The following is a 16,204-nucleotide window of genomic DNA, read 5'->3' on the forward strand; positions in this document are numbered from 1 at the left end:
TAACTTTAAGGTACAACTTAAATGACCCTTCTGTTCTTACCTCTCATCAGAAGTCAGCAGGGTCCTCCATAATCTATGACCCCATGAGACTCGGTTCAAATCCCAGTTTAAGGACATTTATCACGCTGTGTTGAGAATTATCCTTTCACCTGTCTGTCTCCATCACTGCAAGCTCCAGAGGACCAGCACCAGGTAATGATGCATTTATCTTGATCTGATCTGAATGAGTACCGTTATTAATGCACCCTGCCTTCTGTATCTGAATCCTACCCACATCCCAGATGTGGCTCAATTCCATTCCCCTCCCTCAGGCCACTTCATCCAGGCCATGTGTGTCTCCCTCCATCTCACTGGTTTGGCACTTATGACATGGTACTTTGAGCTACTGAAAGTCCCTGTCTTCCCTTTTGATGTACTTCAAAGCTTCTCCTCCAAAGCTTAGTCCAACACTTTGCATCCTAGGTGGTGCTCTGATAATATTTGCTGATTAAAAAATCTTTTGGGTGATGGAATCGTAGAGGAAATGAGAAGGGGCAATTGCAGGAGATACAGCAATTTTAGCTATATACAGGTAGGGTATATTTCCTCCCACGAAACTAAAAGGGTAAGAAGGGAAATAAAGGTAAATGATAAAATTCCTGAATAAGATAGACTCAATCTTATAAAAAAAATCACAGAAAAATAATGTGCTAAGTCAGACAAATGTTCAAATACAACCAAACCAGAACAAATGGAACAAATGAGTATTGATTTCCCATAAAGAGAAAAAGAAAGAGAAGGCAAGAGTACATGTAGCATATATAGCAGAACACTTCATGTACACATTTAACTTATGTCAACTTGCCTCTATGTGCTTCATGGAAAGGCGAGAGAGAAGAGCTGTGAAATATGGATACTTTTGTGCTCTGTCCCACTGAAGAAACCTTTGCTGCCCACGCACGCCTTTACGGCACACAGAGCTCCTCATGCTGAGGCTGGTTTTCAGGTTTAAAGATAAACTCAAGCAAATTTCTTCAATGATCTGTTTCTACAGAAAGGGAAACACTAACTGTACAGAAATTTCTGAGTGAGAAAGAGAGAGAGAGAGAATATGTGTCGGTATCCAATGGAGCACTATGTGTGACTTCATATGCTGAAACTTATGAGCAGCTTAAGAGACTTTTGAAGATATTGACTTTTGAGGATATAATTTTTAGACTGTGCATTGACTTCACCTCCTTATCCCTTAGTAAGATCTGACTCCACTGTTTAGGTTAAATGTCCTCTTCGATACTTAACCCTTCATGGTACTTGCTGTTTATACTGCTCGTTTGGAACATTCAGTCCTAATCTGTCCTCCACTGCTGTTAAATTACTGAATGTTCAGATGTAAATATGACCACCTCATCCAGCCTAAGGTGATGATAGGAAGAACATCTTAAGAATTTATACCCCAGAGTGTTCAAGGCACAATACCAAGAATAAAGCAAAAATGCCGAATTATCAAAAGACCATTTTATCAATGTCAATATTTCCATAATCAAACTCAGATTCTAAAATAAATAACTTGGCTAAAAGTGTGAATCATATTCCCTATTATGCTTTCTTGGGTACATCTACAGCTGTAAAATGACTGGCAGGAAGGGAGAGGCTCTTGTTTGACCCAAAAATTACTCATTACATATTAAATAATCAAATGTTATCATATTCAATAGAGAAGGGATGGAGAGGCTCAGTTTAAAGAGTAATAAAAAAAAAAAAAAGATAGCGTCATCGGCATTTTTCTAAAAGATAACAAAGAAGTCACTTGGGAAAGAGGCCCGCCTTCATTAGAGGCCTGGGAGGGAGCATCAGACCACATGAAGACCCACCTACTCCTCTAGAGAAAACAGAAAAGGAGATCAAAATCTCCCAGGACTCATCTCCCAGGATGAGGAGATGAATCAGGATTTCTTCATGTTTAGCTAAGTTATCATGTATCATCTCTAATTTAAAAACAACATTTTTTTTAAGTAAAATGAGCTTTCACCAATGATTCCTAACTCCATTTCCTCAGCTTCTTGTTTCATTCATAGAACTCAATCCAGAGGCAGCAGGGATCAGATGCAGACTGGGCAATTACTGGGTGTCATGGAATTAGAAAGATAAGCTATTTGGATGTTTAAACTAAAAAATAATAATAATAAAAACTCTCCTTTATTATTATTTTATTATTATAAAAGTAATAATGATTATAAAAGTAATAATAATAATAATAATAATAATAATAACTCTCCTTTAACTTCAGGGAGGGTTTGGGGACCTGGGTTATTCAGATAATTTGGCCAACACTCAGTATTTATCAGCAAAGACATTCTAAATGTGCTTTTGACTCTAGAAAATTATTTCAAACTGTTTCAACATGCTCTCTGATGAAAAGATGTAAGGTTAAATATCATCCCAGTTAAAAAGTAAGTTTGCTGCTATTTTTACTTTATTGGTCAGCTAGCTCCTTTTAACTCGCAGGTCAAAGTTTTTGGACATTAAAACAAATAAATTCACTCTGTTTTTTCAAGCATAAATGATATGCAATAAGCCTCTGGGAACAGAGGTTCCTCATTCTGGTTATGTTTTACTTTCTTGCAAACACATACTCATGCTTAATTGAACTGCCTCCAAGTGATTTTTAAGTATTAAAGGTGAACACAGTCCTCATTTTTCAAGAATGTTTTGGGCAGCTGTTGTAAAACAAAATGCAAATCACTTTTTAAAAAGCCCGATGTGAAATGTAAAAGCACTAGTTAAGAAATCACCTAAAGTTTAAACTTACATAAAAACAAACTAAAATGAATGATGGGTACGCACCTCATAACACTGAACAGGAAAGACATTGAGAACACTTGACAACAGGTTCAAATTTCCTGACCTGCTGGACAAACTCCCCTTTCCACATCTTTCCTAGATTCCATCAGATCCTGTTTTTCTCTCTACAATAAACCATGATTTATCTAGAATGCAATCAGCCAGAAAGTTAAAATAAACAGGATGGTACTTTCCTATGCTCCCCTTCCCGTTAATATGCAGGTGTTTGTTGAATGCCTACTATGTTCCTAACACTGTGATAGACATAGTAAACATCTGAAAGATATCATAGCTGTGCATTTGTGAGGGGGAAAAAATCACAAATAAATAAGTTTCCAGAAATATAGTCCATAAAACAACTTCCAACAACCATAAAAGTAATCCTGATTCACTCTTCTATCTAACTTGTTCATCTCTGACTATAGGGCTAAGCAATAACAAACCTCTACTAAGTGAAAAATACTACAAAACCCAGAAGCACCAGAGAAATTCAAGTCTCTCCCTATTCTTTTTGTTTTAAATGTATTTCTATTTGGGGTTTCTTTTTTAGTGTAATAATTCATGTACTCTATCAATAAAACTAAACTATTGCCCCACAATATAAGTTAGTGGAAACTGAAATCTCTTTTTATCCAATGCAAGGCCCAGTGTGGAGTTTCAAAGGATCAACAAACAATTCCTGAATGATTGAGATTGTTTCCACAGTGCAAAATTCATGTTATTCCAACATAGTTCTGAGACCATATAAGTTCCAATTGGAAACTAATTTTACTTCTTAGTGCCATAAATTTCTAGTTTACATGGAAATAATTCCATATAATAGATAATAGTAAGTTTGATTAGAATGTATCATTTTAATGTAAGAAGAAGAGCCCTATAATCTTCCATGTGTGTTATCCATGCACCCCTCTCTGAATTCTCACAGGCCCCATCCCTGGGGAAATAAAAAGACCAAGAGTCCCATTCCAAAAGAATATCTGTCTTTCTAATTCTCTACTAAGCCACCAATTATTACATCACAAGGAGGAAATCCAATATACATAAGATTCTGATTTTAGAAAAACAGAAAGAGTAAATGTATATTCATTCTTATGTATATATACATACTGAGCAAAAATATTTAGTCCTTTTTTAATGCCCCCATTTATGTATCCTGAGAATTTTTGAGAACAAAGATATCTTCCACAATGGATGCTGGCAAATAAAACAAAGTCCCTCCTCTTTCAAAGAGCACAGAGGAAATTAAGATACTTTAAAAAACACAAAACACTCATTTTCATAGTTCATCTTCCATATTATACAACTAACACATATGTTTATAACTTCTACTCAAAACAATGCTTTTCATTGATAGTAATGTTAGCCTTTATTATTCGGTTGTTAAGACAACTAACTAGTTAACTCTTTGAGAAAAAAATATTAAATTCCTATTTCTCATGTTTCACTAAGTTAAATTCAAAATTATTTAAATGTTTTATTTTAAGTCTTTAAATACTTAAGTATTTAAAGATTTAAAACACAGAATTATATAAAGAAAATATATATGAACATTCCAATATTCTTCAAGAGAAGTTCCTAAGCTTAACATCAAAAATAAAATCCATAAGAGAAAATGTTGATATGTTTGGCTCTATGAAATTATTAAATTTCTAGACATAGAATTCCAGCAATGTGGTATGCTCCAAGGACTGTTTTTATATGAGATACCTAAAAAAATTCTGAATGAAACATTTTAAAACTCTCTTTAGAACATAGCTTAGATAGCAAGTAAATAAAAGTATTCTTCAGAAGCAAAAATGATGTAAAAGCTAGATTCCAGAAAAAATAATCAAGCATTAAAATGTGCAGGTGCCTGCAGGCATTTTTTTTTTTTTAATTAGCTGATTTATAGAAGTTTGGGGCTTTCTATTTTAATGTGGAACAAAAGACAGGGTCAACAAAATTAACATTGATGTATTTCCATAAAACTGAAATCTTGAAAGGAGACATTCTTAGTGAAAAAGGTGAATTTTGAAAACAATCAACAACAACAACAGAAATGTCTTCCTAACCTACAAAGCAAGGACTAGATTCTGAAAGAAGAAGAAGTAGCCTGAGGACTCAAAACCACAGAGCAACTTTCATTTTGGTATAACGGAATTCGAATAATCCATGTGGTCTGATTTAAAAAACGAAATATTTAAGGTTAAAATAAATAACAGTGGTTCTTAATTTTGTAGTGCCCAGTTGGCTCACAGAATCAAATTGAAATTCTCTCTGTAGAAGGTACCCTCAACGACCTTACAGACTTCTCACACATAGAGTTCCAATCATTGTGTTCTCAAAAATAAAAATCATCAAACTATAAGGAAGCAAGACATTATGAAAAAGAGTCAGCTGAATAACCCAATAATTCAACTGGACTCACAGAAATTGAAAGTGATGAAGAAAAAAGAAAAGTATAAAAAAGTGGACAAGTTTTAAAAAGACAAAATATTACTTTTAGGAATGGAACTATCATAATTAATATTAGAAACTTGTCAAGTTAAATATTAAGTTGGAGAGCTGAAGAAAGAATCAGTGAACAAAAGGAAAAATCTGAGTCTCCATAAGCGTCAACAAGAATCAAAGATTGACAGATGCAAGAGTCATCAAGAGACAAGGAGGAGAAAGCAAGCAGAGATTTCCTAGGGCTGGGGTGTAGCTCAATGGTAGAGTGCTTGTCTGTCATATGCCAGGCTCTGGGTTAGATCCCTAGCACCACACCCCACCACAAACACACACATACACACACACACACACACACACACACACACACACACACACAAGATAGCAGTGTATCTAATATCACACCAAAAACAAAAAACAATAAAGAGAATGAGGAGATGCAACAGAATTGCTAGAATTGTAGCACAAATCCTCAGATTCAGGAATTATAACAATAAGAGATAAATAAAAATAAATCCATATCTAGAATGATGAGAAAGAGTAGCATACCTGAGTTAAAGACTCATTAAAACAAACCACAGAGAAAACAGAAATTATCTATAACTGAACAGGTAAAATGACCACTGACATCCTAGAGTTATAGTGGGAGCCAACAGATCATGGTAAAATATCTTCCACCTGCCAAATGACAATAACTCTCAACCTGAAATTATGTATCCAGAAAAAGTATCTTTCAAGATAAGCACGATGAAGACATTTTCAGATACACAAAAATGGAGAACTTGCCTCTCACATATCCTTACTAAAGGAACTTTTTTCCAAGTACTGGGGATTATACCCAGCACCACTGAGCCACATCACATCCTGAGCCCTTTTTTACTGTTTTATTTTGAGACAGGGTCTCATACATTGCCCAGCCTGGCCTCAAACTTGCAATCCTCCTGCCTCAGCCTCCCCAGCCACTGGAATTACAGCCATCCACTACTGTACCCAGTCTAAAGGCACTTCTAAAAGAAACACTCTGGAACAAAACCCCAAAGAAAGATGTGATATGCAGAAGGAAATACCAAGAGAAAATATAGTAAACCTGTGGGTAAATTAAATAACATCAACTGCAATGAAAACAATGTCTAATTTTGTGGAATTTTTAAAAAATAATAGACTAAAAATAAAATGAAACAATGGGATAGAAAAAGGCATTCAAAGCTAAGGTCCTTATATTTTTCAAAAGGAGTGTGTCCTTTGAACATCTTAAAATTAAATGTACAATATAAATTTAAAGTAATCATAAATTAATAGAAATAGTATGTACGATTAAAAACTAGAAGAGGAAAAGGTAGAATGAAGAAAACAACATAGCAAACCAATCCAAAAGAAGAGAAATAAACACAGAAAAAAGTAAGACAGAGAAAATCAAAGTTAAATGGTAGCAATGAATTTAAAACCAACAATAATCACTATAAATACAAACAACTATACTTTCTCCTTCAAAGAACACTAGGCAAACACTAGCAAAGGAAAACAAAACACTGATGCATTACTATATATTTATAAGTGAAATGACTGATTTCCATACAGGAAAAAAATGAAATTGGATCAGTACCTGTATCAGATAAATATCGTTACAGAACAAACCACTTCAAACTTAACCCTTACACCACCAATGATTCATTATCACTGACACATCTGCAAGCCATTTAGAATTCAGTTTAAATCAGCTAGGTTCCAGTTAGTCTGACTGACTGGGGCAACTCTCCTCCTATTGAGTCCAGTGGACTTGCTCAGACATATTGTCACAGCAATGGAAAAAGCAGAAACACACAAGGCCTCTTAAAGTCTGAGCTCAAAACTCATGTCTTTTCTGCCCATTCTTTTGTTCAAACAAGTCCTAGCACTGATCCCAGGTTAAGAACTGGGGAAATATCATCTAATTTTATGGGAGGAACTTAAAACCACAGGCAAAATGATATCAGTATGGGGAAAGATGAAGAACTGGGGTCAGTGATACAGCTACCACAGCACATGAAATTATTCATGAAAATTTCAGACAGTTAAGGGGACCATAACAATGAAAGCCAGAATTGTATGCCTTTGAGGGAAAAACAGAATATTTTTTGTGTCTTCAGGGTATAAGAAGAAGCAAGAAATCAAAAGTACAAATCATGAAGTAAAGCTTAATAAATTAAGTTACAACATCAAAAAGAGATGCCATGAAATGAAGAGAGGGCACTTTCACGAAGCTGATTTAGTATTGCTATCTGAATATATTTTAAAATACCTTTGATCAAAAAAAGAAAATTCAGATGACCAATAGAAAAATGGTCAAAAGTTTCTCTTTAGAAGGACATTCACAAATGTCCAAGAAATATAAGAAAAAAGTCCACAAAATAAAACATCCTCAAAATAAAAATGCAATTAGGTAGTATTTTACAATTTTCACTGATTTTGAAGTCTGAGAATAACAAATATTGATAATAATGTGGAATAATAAGAACTCAAAGTCAGTGTAAGTGTGCAAAATAATGCAACCATTTGAAAAATACAATTTGCCCTTCTTAAAAGCAGAAAATATGTATACCCTATGACCAAGCAATAAAAATCTCAGGAATACATCTGTCACACATATGCAACAGGACAGGGTTACTTGTTTTATTATTATTCAAATTATGTGTGTATGTTATTTATACGGTCTTTTATACAAATGATATATTTAATTTTTAAAGTAAAGTCACATGTACTATGTTCTGAGATGTTGTTAGGGAATTGTGTCAGTGTATAAATAGCACAGAATACACTTACAAAACCTAGATGGATAGCCTAGGCTATATGGTATAGCCTATTGCTCCTAAGCCACAGGCCTATACAGCCTATTACTGTACTGAATACTGTAGGCAACTATAACACAAGAGTAAGTATTTACACATTTAAACAGAAAAAATACAGTAAAAATACTAGGCAATAGTAATATTTCAACTCCAATATAATCTTATGAAACCACTGTTGCGAATACAAACCATCATTGACCAGGATGTTATTAGATGTATGTGATTGTAGATATTAAATACTTAAAATGTTTATCAAAAACATTACAAACCTTAAAAGACAATGACAAAGTTAAAAAGTATATCATATCTAATAGACAAAGAGTTGTTAGATTTTTCAAATCCTACAAATAGATTTAATGAAAAGTGGGTTAAACACTGAAGAGATAATCTATTAAAAATTATAGGTAGACCAGTAAATATATGAAATGGCATTCAAACTCACTGGTCAGTAATGCAGTATTAACCAGAGCAGTCATGTATATGATGTCCTTTCCAACTGTGAGAAGGTCAAAGATTAAAAAGAAAAGAGTATGGGATGAAAGATCAGTCCTGTTCAACAGGAGGAATTATTTATTAATGTCTTATTTCTGGAGAACAATTAGGCAAGAGATATCAAAAGCCTCTTATGCTCAATAACCTAGGAATATGCTTCTAGAAATTTAATCTAAGAAAATAGTCAAATGCACAAGATTTATATAAAGACACTAGTTAGAAAACTCTAAAACAAAATATAGTTGAAAACAATTTAAGCTGATCAATAATTAGGAATTGGCTATATAAATTATGGCAATCTACATAATATCACATTACAAAAACATTATATGATAGCATAGATACATAATTGTAGAAGAGAATGTGTTGACAGTAATGTTCAATGGGAGAGAAAAACAATTACAATGTAAGTAGGCATAGTATGACTTCATTTACTATGTGTGTGTATGTAACACATAAATATATATACACACATACATATATAAGTATAAATAGAAAGGTATTAAAGGATATACTTCAAAATGTTGACACTTGTTCCCTCTCAGTGAGATTTCAGATGATTTTAATTCACATGTTTTGGTCTGTCATTATTTTCTTCAATAATGTCTCCAGAAGTAGGACCATGGAAGCCAATACAAGAACAGTCAGCTATGCTAGGTGATGGAGCTCACCAGTGAAATAATTTTTAAATGCCTTATGGAAATATGACCACAGACATAACATAAAAGAGCCAGTAAGTCATAAAAATTAAAATTTAATATCAGGAGAAAATTCTCAGAAATTTAACAAATTTTGAGAAATTTATCGAGAGTTCATTGATGGCATGTAAAATATGAGCTCTCTATATAACATGAGGAATTTTTTAATGCCATAAATTGTTTTTACATTTTGCTTCCATCCTGGGAGTTTGAAATATCCCTTGATAATACACAGTTAATAATGTAATGAGAAGAAAAACAAAAGGAACCTAAGAGGCCATGGAGATTAGTAATAGAACCTAGGGACTTTCACCACTAGTTCATTGTTTGGAATGTAGCCTAGATCAACAATGACTAAGAATTATAACCTACACTTCATTCCCAGCAGTTGCATGATCCCCCCTCCGGGACAAGAAGTATTAAATCCAAAGAGCTACCTACCAAGGTGGCACTCCTATTAATCCCCTGCAAATGCTATAGAAATTAAGGTCAATTCTGAATTTTACCCATCTTCTAATAACTATACTTGTATGAAAAGAGAGGGATGAGGGAATGAAACCATCAGGAATGCATGTGGCTTAATGTTCAAGTCCAGTCATCCAGTTCTACCCTTCACATTAGGTATCCTAAAGCATGCCATAATGAGATCAATCCAAAGACATTTCAAATGTCATTTTACATTCAATATACTAGCATAAAATGTCCAATCTTTCAGGGCTGGGGTTGTAGCTCAGTGGTAGAGCGCTTGCCTTCATGTGTGAGGCACTGGGTTGGATCCTCAGCACCACATAAAAATAAATAAACAAAATAAAGATATTGTGTCCATCTACAACTTAAAAAATTTTTTTAAAGTCCAATCTTTTTGTTATATCCAAAGGAAGGCTAAACCTTCCCATTGGGTACCTCTAAATAAGTAATACCACCCATACATTTTATATTTTAATAGCAAAACATTTTCCTATTTGAGTTAAAAGTTTTATTATCAAATATGAACAATTATGCTGCAACTTGCTAATAAACATTCCTTATAGCTCTTTACGGCAAAGACCCAATTATTTGCGTCTGTTTGACTCATGTTGGCTTTCATTCAGAGGCTGAATTTATGTGGCGAGACCTGTTCTTTCCTAGAGATATGACTTTGAATGGTGGTTGAATAATGTTAAGTATACATGGCTAGGATCCCAAAATATGACAAATTGAGATGATTGCTTGTAGAAATTTAAATTCCACTTTAGAGCATCTCGTAGTTCCCAAGGGCCATCACAAACTGTTATTTATTCGTGACTAAATAAGACAAAATTAGTGGGTAGGGGGTTGGGGGGCAGGGGTGGGAGGTTATTGGAAGGATAAATCTGTCAGCTATTTAGGGTAAACATAACATTCAGAAGCAGTTCCTTCAGCTATAAAATGATTTGGTACATTTCTAACAGGAGACTTAATTTTTTGGAGGGGGGGCAACTTATCAAATGCAAAGACCTAAGAAACAGATTATGGAACGATTTTACAGAGTGATAAGAGTCCTTAAAAATTCACTAGTTTCAAACCTCTTTCCTACCAAAGTTCCCAAGAAAATTTTATAATCAGAAAAGAATGGGAAAGAAGACAAAATCAACTAACTTCTTAAAAGAAAGATGTTGCTAAAACTGAGTAAATTCCCCAGATGTTGGCCTTTTTCTTTTTTCTAAAATCAGAGCTCAGGTTTGAAATATAAAAATAAACTATGCTTAAAGTTCCAGGTGCTCTTTTAAAATAAAATATTGCTGGAGGAAAATGGGAGGGGGAGCTTACTAGTCTGGAAAAGCCTATAATAACAACTAAACCCTTTCCAGGCTTCTAGAGAGAATTCTAAAGACCAGGGACCAATCTGAAAACAGGATCACCACAGAAGGATTCAATTAACCACACTCTTGTTCCTATAACATAACATGATTCTGTTTGGTAATGCAAATGCTTTGGTGGCTGGGCAAACATGGGATGAACTCTTCAGTTACTTGTGGATGGCTGTAGAATAAATGAGTTTTCTGACTCTGGTTATGTCTACCACAAGTTCTGTGTACACCAAGTATTTTGGCAACCAAATGTATCAGGTTGTTTGTATGACAACAGGTATCTGGATAACATTTTTAAATAAAATAACTATTAAAGGGGGATATAATGAACATATTATGGTTCCTCTCACCATGGCCATAGTTAATTTAAGCCCATCTCTTTCATTTTTTTTTTTATCAAAAGACTTATACCTTTACCCTTCCTCTCTTAAAGTATAAATTTCATGATAGGTTATTGGAAGGATAAATCTGTCAGCTAAGACCGATTTGTGACAACTAGATTTTTTGAGTGATTTGATACTGTCTTGGGGTTCAAAAACAATCAGATGAGTTAGATAGAAAATCCAACATCTTAAATGTGGCAAAACCATAAGTCATGACTTATATATAGCAATAACTCTCCAGAGAGACTCCCTCTTGAAGTAGGTTTGGATTCCCTGTCCTATTTGACCATGGATGTGTCTTGACTAGGGGCATTTGACTTGAAATTCATTTCTCTCTAGAGTTAAGTTCTTTCAGGTATCAAGAGACAACCCTGACCACTTGAACAGTGACTATTGATCATTTGAACAGTACACAAGAGAGACCCACACATGCTTAACAGGCAGGCCCAGACCCATCTTGGCTCTGTAGGCCTCTGCCTCTTCTTCTGCACAGTGCACACAGTAACAGGTCCTACCTCAAAGCATTGCCATGATTAACCAAAGCCTTTTAAACTCACAGTTAAGCCTCAAAAAGCGTGGGCTCTTACTAAGCAACCAAGTTACATGCTGATAAAATAACTTAGTTGTAGGAATCTCTTACATTGCTATTTTAAGAATATTCTACTGATGAACACCTGTTTAAAATTTAAGTGTGCTTCTCCTTTTAGTAATGTACTTCTGTTTTCTTAATAAAGTTCAAAGCAGAAGCTTTAAATAATTACATTGAGTTTCTTGATCTAGGGATTATCTATTGCAGAGAAATCACTGGCAGACCCAGATTTTTGTGGTTTTAAAATTTATCCATTTGGAGGCCCTCTTTTAAAAGAAGAATATGACATTATCAACACAAAATTAAGGACAGGGTCTTAGAAATTAGAAATACAAAATTAGAAGACTGTGCAAGTAAGGCATTCTGAAGTTTCATTAACTTCATGGTAAATCCACCCCTGATAGCAGTTTTAACATCAGAAACATGATCTGTATTTCACTTTTAATACTTATAACCTGAAAGAAGATACTTTATATAGAAAAGTAGGCAACATGGAGCTTATAGAAGAGGTGGGCTGCTTTGCATAATAATAATATTTGCAGAACTCTGGTTAGCCAAATAATTTTTATGTATAAAAAAGCCAAAGAAACCCTATAGCAAATATCTTTTATAATGTCAAGAATTCTTATATGAAATGAGTAATCCCTTTTTAAAAATTAGATTCCCAAGAACTGTTTTGTTTATGGCAGTAACTATAATCTACATTTACATTCCCTCAATTAGTCATTATGAGACAGAACTTTGTAGGAATATATTGTATCTCAGACACACCATGATTCTTAAATGGAAGACATTAACCTTGATCATTAAAAGATACCTCTTTATGGAGGAAATATTTTCATCCCCTAACATCATCATCAACAACATCATTATCATTATTATTATTACTATTATACAATACTCTTAAGAAAGAGATTTACATTTTCTTCTGTAGCAGCCCATAAACCCTGACTAACCATATTTACTTCAGGTCAGCTTCCCCCCATTTTCATGCAGTTAAAAAAACAATTAAAATTAACACATGACAAGAAATTAACACACACTGTTGTACTTGATGGTAAGCCTTTCATTCATTATTGTAATCAACCTATATTATCATACTAATTCTGTACACTTAAGGACATATAAACTTCAAATGTTTCATAAAACAAATAACTTCTTAACAACCACTGTTTCCACTTCTTCATTTTTCATTCATTCTTCAACCTCTCCACACACACAGTGTTCTCTTAAGGTCAAAAATGGCTTTGTTTCTAAATCCAGTCTATGTTTTTCAATTGAAAAGAAACCTACTCAAAGCCCACCTCGATCCCACCATTAAGCCCAAGGGCCTAGTTTCAGACCCGGCTTATTTCTCCGGTCTCAACGTTCACACTGAACTTTTCATAACTGCCCTGAAGGCTAAGTGTTTTTGAAGTCCTACCCTGCCTTTCCTGTGGTGCAGGGCTCACCTCCTGGAAGCAGCCACCCTCTGACCTCCCAAGGCTGAGCTAGCCGTCTCTTCCTGCGCTCTCTGTTGCTTGCACATCACATCAACTCACCTGCCTGCTTAGAGAGATGTTTGACACGCCCTCCACACTGCCATGTCCTTAAACATAGGGTGGTAAATAGTACCTAGCATGTATTCTACAAATACTTGTAGAAAAACCAAAGGGCCAATAAAAATTCTAAAAAACAAATGAATGATTTTAAATATAAACAAATAACATGTAAAATAAAAAGTAGTGAGGATTTTGAACTTTCCCAACACAAAGAAATGATAAATCTTTTAGGTGATGATATGTCAATTTCCCTAATATGATCATTACACATTGTACCCCATAAATATATACAAGTATGTGTCAATTAAAAAATTTTAAGCGTTCAATAAATAACACATACACACTCATCGTTCAGATGGTTTTACATAGACTTTTCTTTCTTGAGACTGAACAAATGGTGCTCTACCACTGAGCTACATCCCCATATCCCCAGCCCTTTTTATTGTTTGCTTTTCAGACAGGGTCTCACTACATTGCCCAGGCTGGCCTCAAACTTGTGATCCTCTTGCCTCAGCCTCCCACATTGCCAGGACTACAAGAGTGTGCACCATGCCAAACTTTACATAGACACTTGACTGTTTTTTCTTTCTATTCTTAAAACTCAATTACAACAACCAAAAGGTATTTAATAATTTCAAGTAAAATGCATTAGTAGTTAGCCAGAACATAATCACCTAATTAAATCTAATCACCAAATTAAACACTGGTATCTCTGTCTAGTAGTAAAAGCAATGATTTAGTCTACATTATTGCCCATAAATAATTCAGTTACTGGGTTTTATTTTTCAGAGAACTTACTGACCTAATGGGCTACTCGAAGTTCAGACAGTAATGGGCTTTATAATGATTTTTATAATTTAGGAACAGCCTATTAATCAGTTTCAAGTTCTTTCTTTTATAAATGTTATTTTCACAAATTGGAGGCTAGTTAGACTTAATGCATTACTGCAAGTACAAATTATACAAGAAATACAAGTTCACTTTAATTTGCAAAGAAATTTTGAGTTTGTATCTTAACCACTCTGTGTGTTTTAAGATCTCACCATTGTCCAAATGAAATAGGGACTCCAAAGAATAAGGCAATTTTAGAATGTTCACTTTAAGAGATCTAATTGAAAAGACTCAAACATAAGCAAAACAGACTCATGAAAGGAACCGGATGAGCATTTGTTGAAGCTAATCACTCTCGACAAGGGAATGGGAGGAAGAGAGCAATTTTCCAGATCACACCCTCAAGGTGTGTGTTTTGTGAGATTCTTCAGCTAAGCTACAGCTTCCAAGACTAACCTAGCTGGTCATTCAGTAATTCATCTAACACATTTTTGTTGAGAATGTCTTCCATGGCTCTAACAGAAGAAGCAGTCATGCCTTTATGGAGCTTAGAGTCACAGGTAGTGAATTTTGACAGTAGCTTATTACTGTAAAACAAATAAACAAACTGAATTGCTTGACTCTTACCCTAATAATGTACCTTATCGCTTTTTATGATAAACTATTCCCCAGGACTGGATAATTATCTTTTGAGTGTGTATCATGTGTCTCAAAAGATAATAGCTAGTATTTTCAATAGATCCATTTCCATCTGAGGGAATAAAAAGTCCTCGACACTTTGAAATGGGATCAACTTCTCTCTTCTACTCCCCATCTGCAGCCCTTATTCTTTCTCTTCTGTGTTTCTCCCTCCAGTTCCTCTGTTGACTAATTATACCACCTGGTCTCTCGAGAAAGAAACACAAGAGTCATCTGGGCTTTCTTCCTGAACCATCACCAGGTCCTGAACTGCCCACTCCCTTAACACCCCTTACCTCTGGCATCTTCTCTCCACCCTTTATCAGAAAAATTCAAACAGGTTTCTTACTGCTGTGAACCTCACACCTCCCCTAAAAAATTTACCCATCATCCCTTCTACCAGCAATGTAAAATTTATAGCATTTAAGTCTGAGTAATCATTTCCCTTCCTAAACTCCTTACCAGGGTCATCAAGTCCAAGTCACTCCTCAGGATCCACAAGATCACCCTTCTTTGGATCTTCAACTTTACCTCCCACCATCTGCCCACACCTGCATCTATATTCAACCCTTGCATCTATGACTTTGATGACAAAACCCTATCTTCCTGTGAAATCTATCTTAAGCATAAGTTGCTCTAGTAATCTTTACTGCTCAGAATTAAGCATTGCCTATCTTCCCTTCCATATAAATTGGGACAAAGTAAGGACCTTCTTTATATTCCTCATATCCAGATCAGGGCCTTAAACATAGCAGGCTCTCAAAAAAAATTTTAAGCATGAGTGGAAGGATGAATAATACATGGGATAAGAATCAAGAAAACAGAATTCCATACCCAGCTGTACTCTTCAATGCGTGTGCACCTACCTACCTGCCTGTGTGTCTCAGGTAAATTTCCATAAAACAGAAGAGTGGAATTGAAGCCTTCAACTCTAAAGTAGAATAATAAAAAGAATATGAATGGTTTAAGAGATCAAAGAATTAAAGATATAGTATGTTTCTGTTTAATGTTGTAATGCCTTTGATAAGTATGAGAATATGGGAATAAGCAGAGTCTTAAACATGATCAACAGGGTAAAATATAAAAGACAG

The sequence above is a fragment of the Sciurus carolinensis genome, chromosome 13 (assembly GCF_902686445.1).
Source record: "Sciurus carolinensis chromosome 13, mSciCar1.2, whole genome shotgun sequence".
NCBI classification, from domain to species: domain Eukaryota; kingdom Metazoa; phylum Chordata; class Mammalia; order Rodentia; family Sciuridae; genus Sciurus; species Sciurus carolinensis.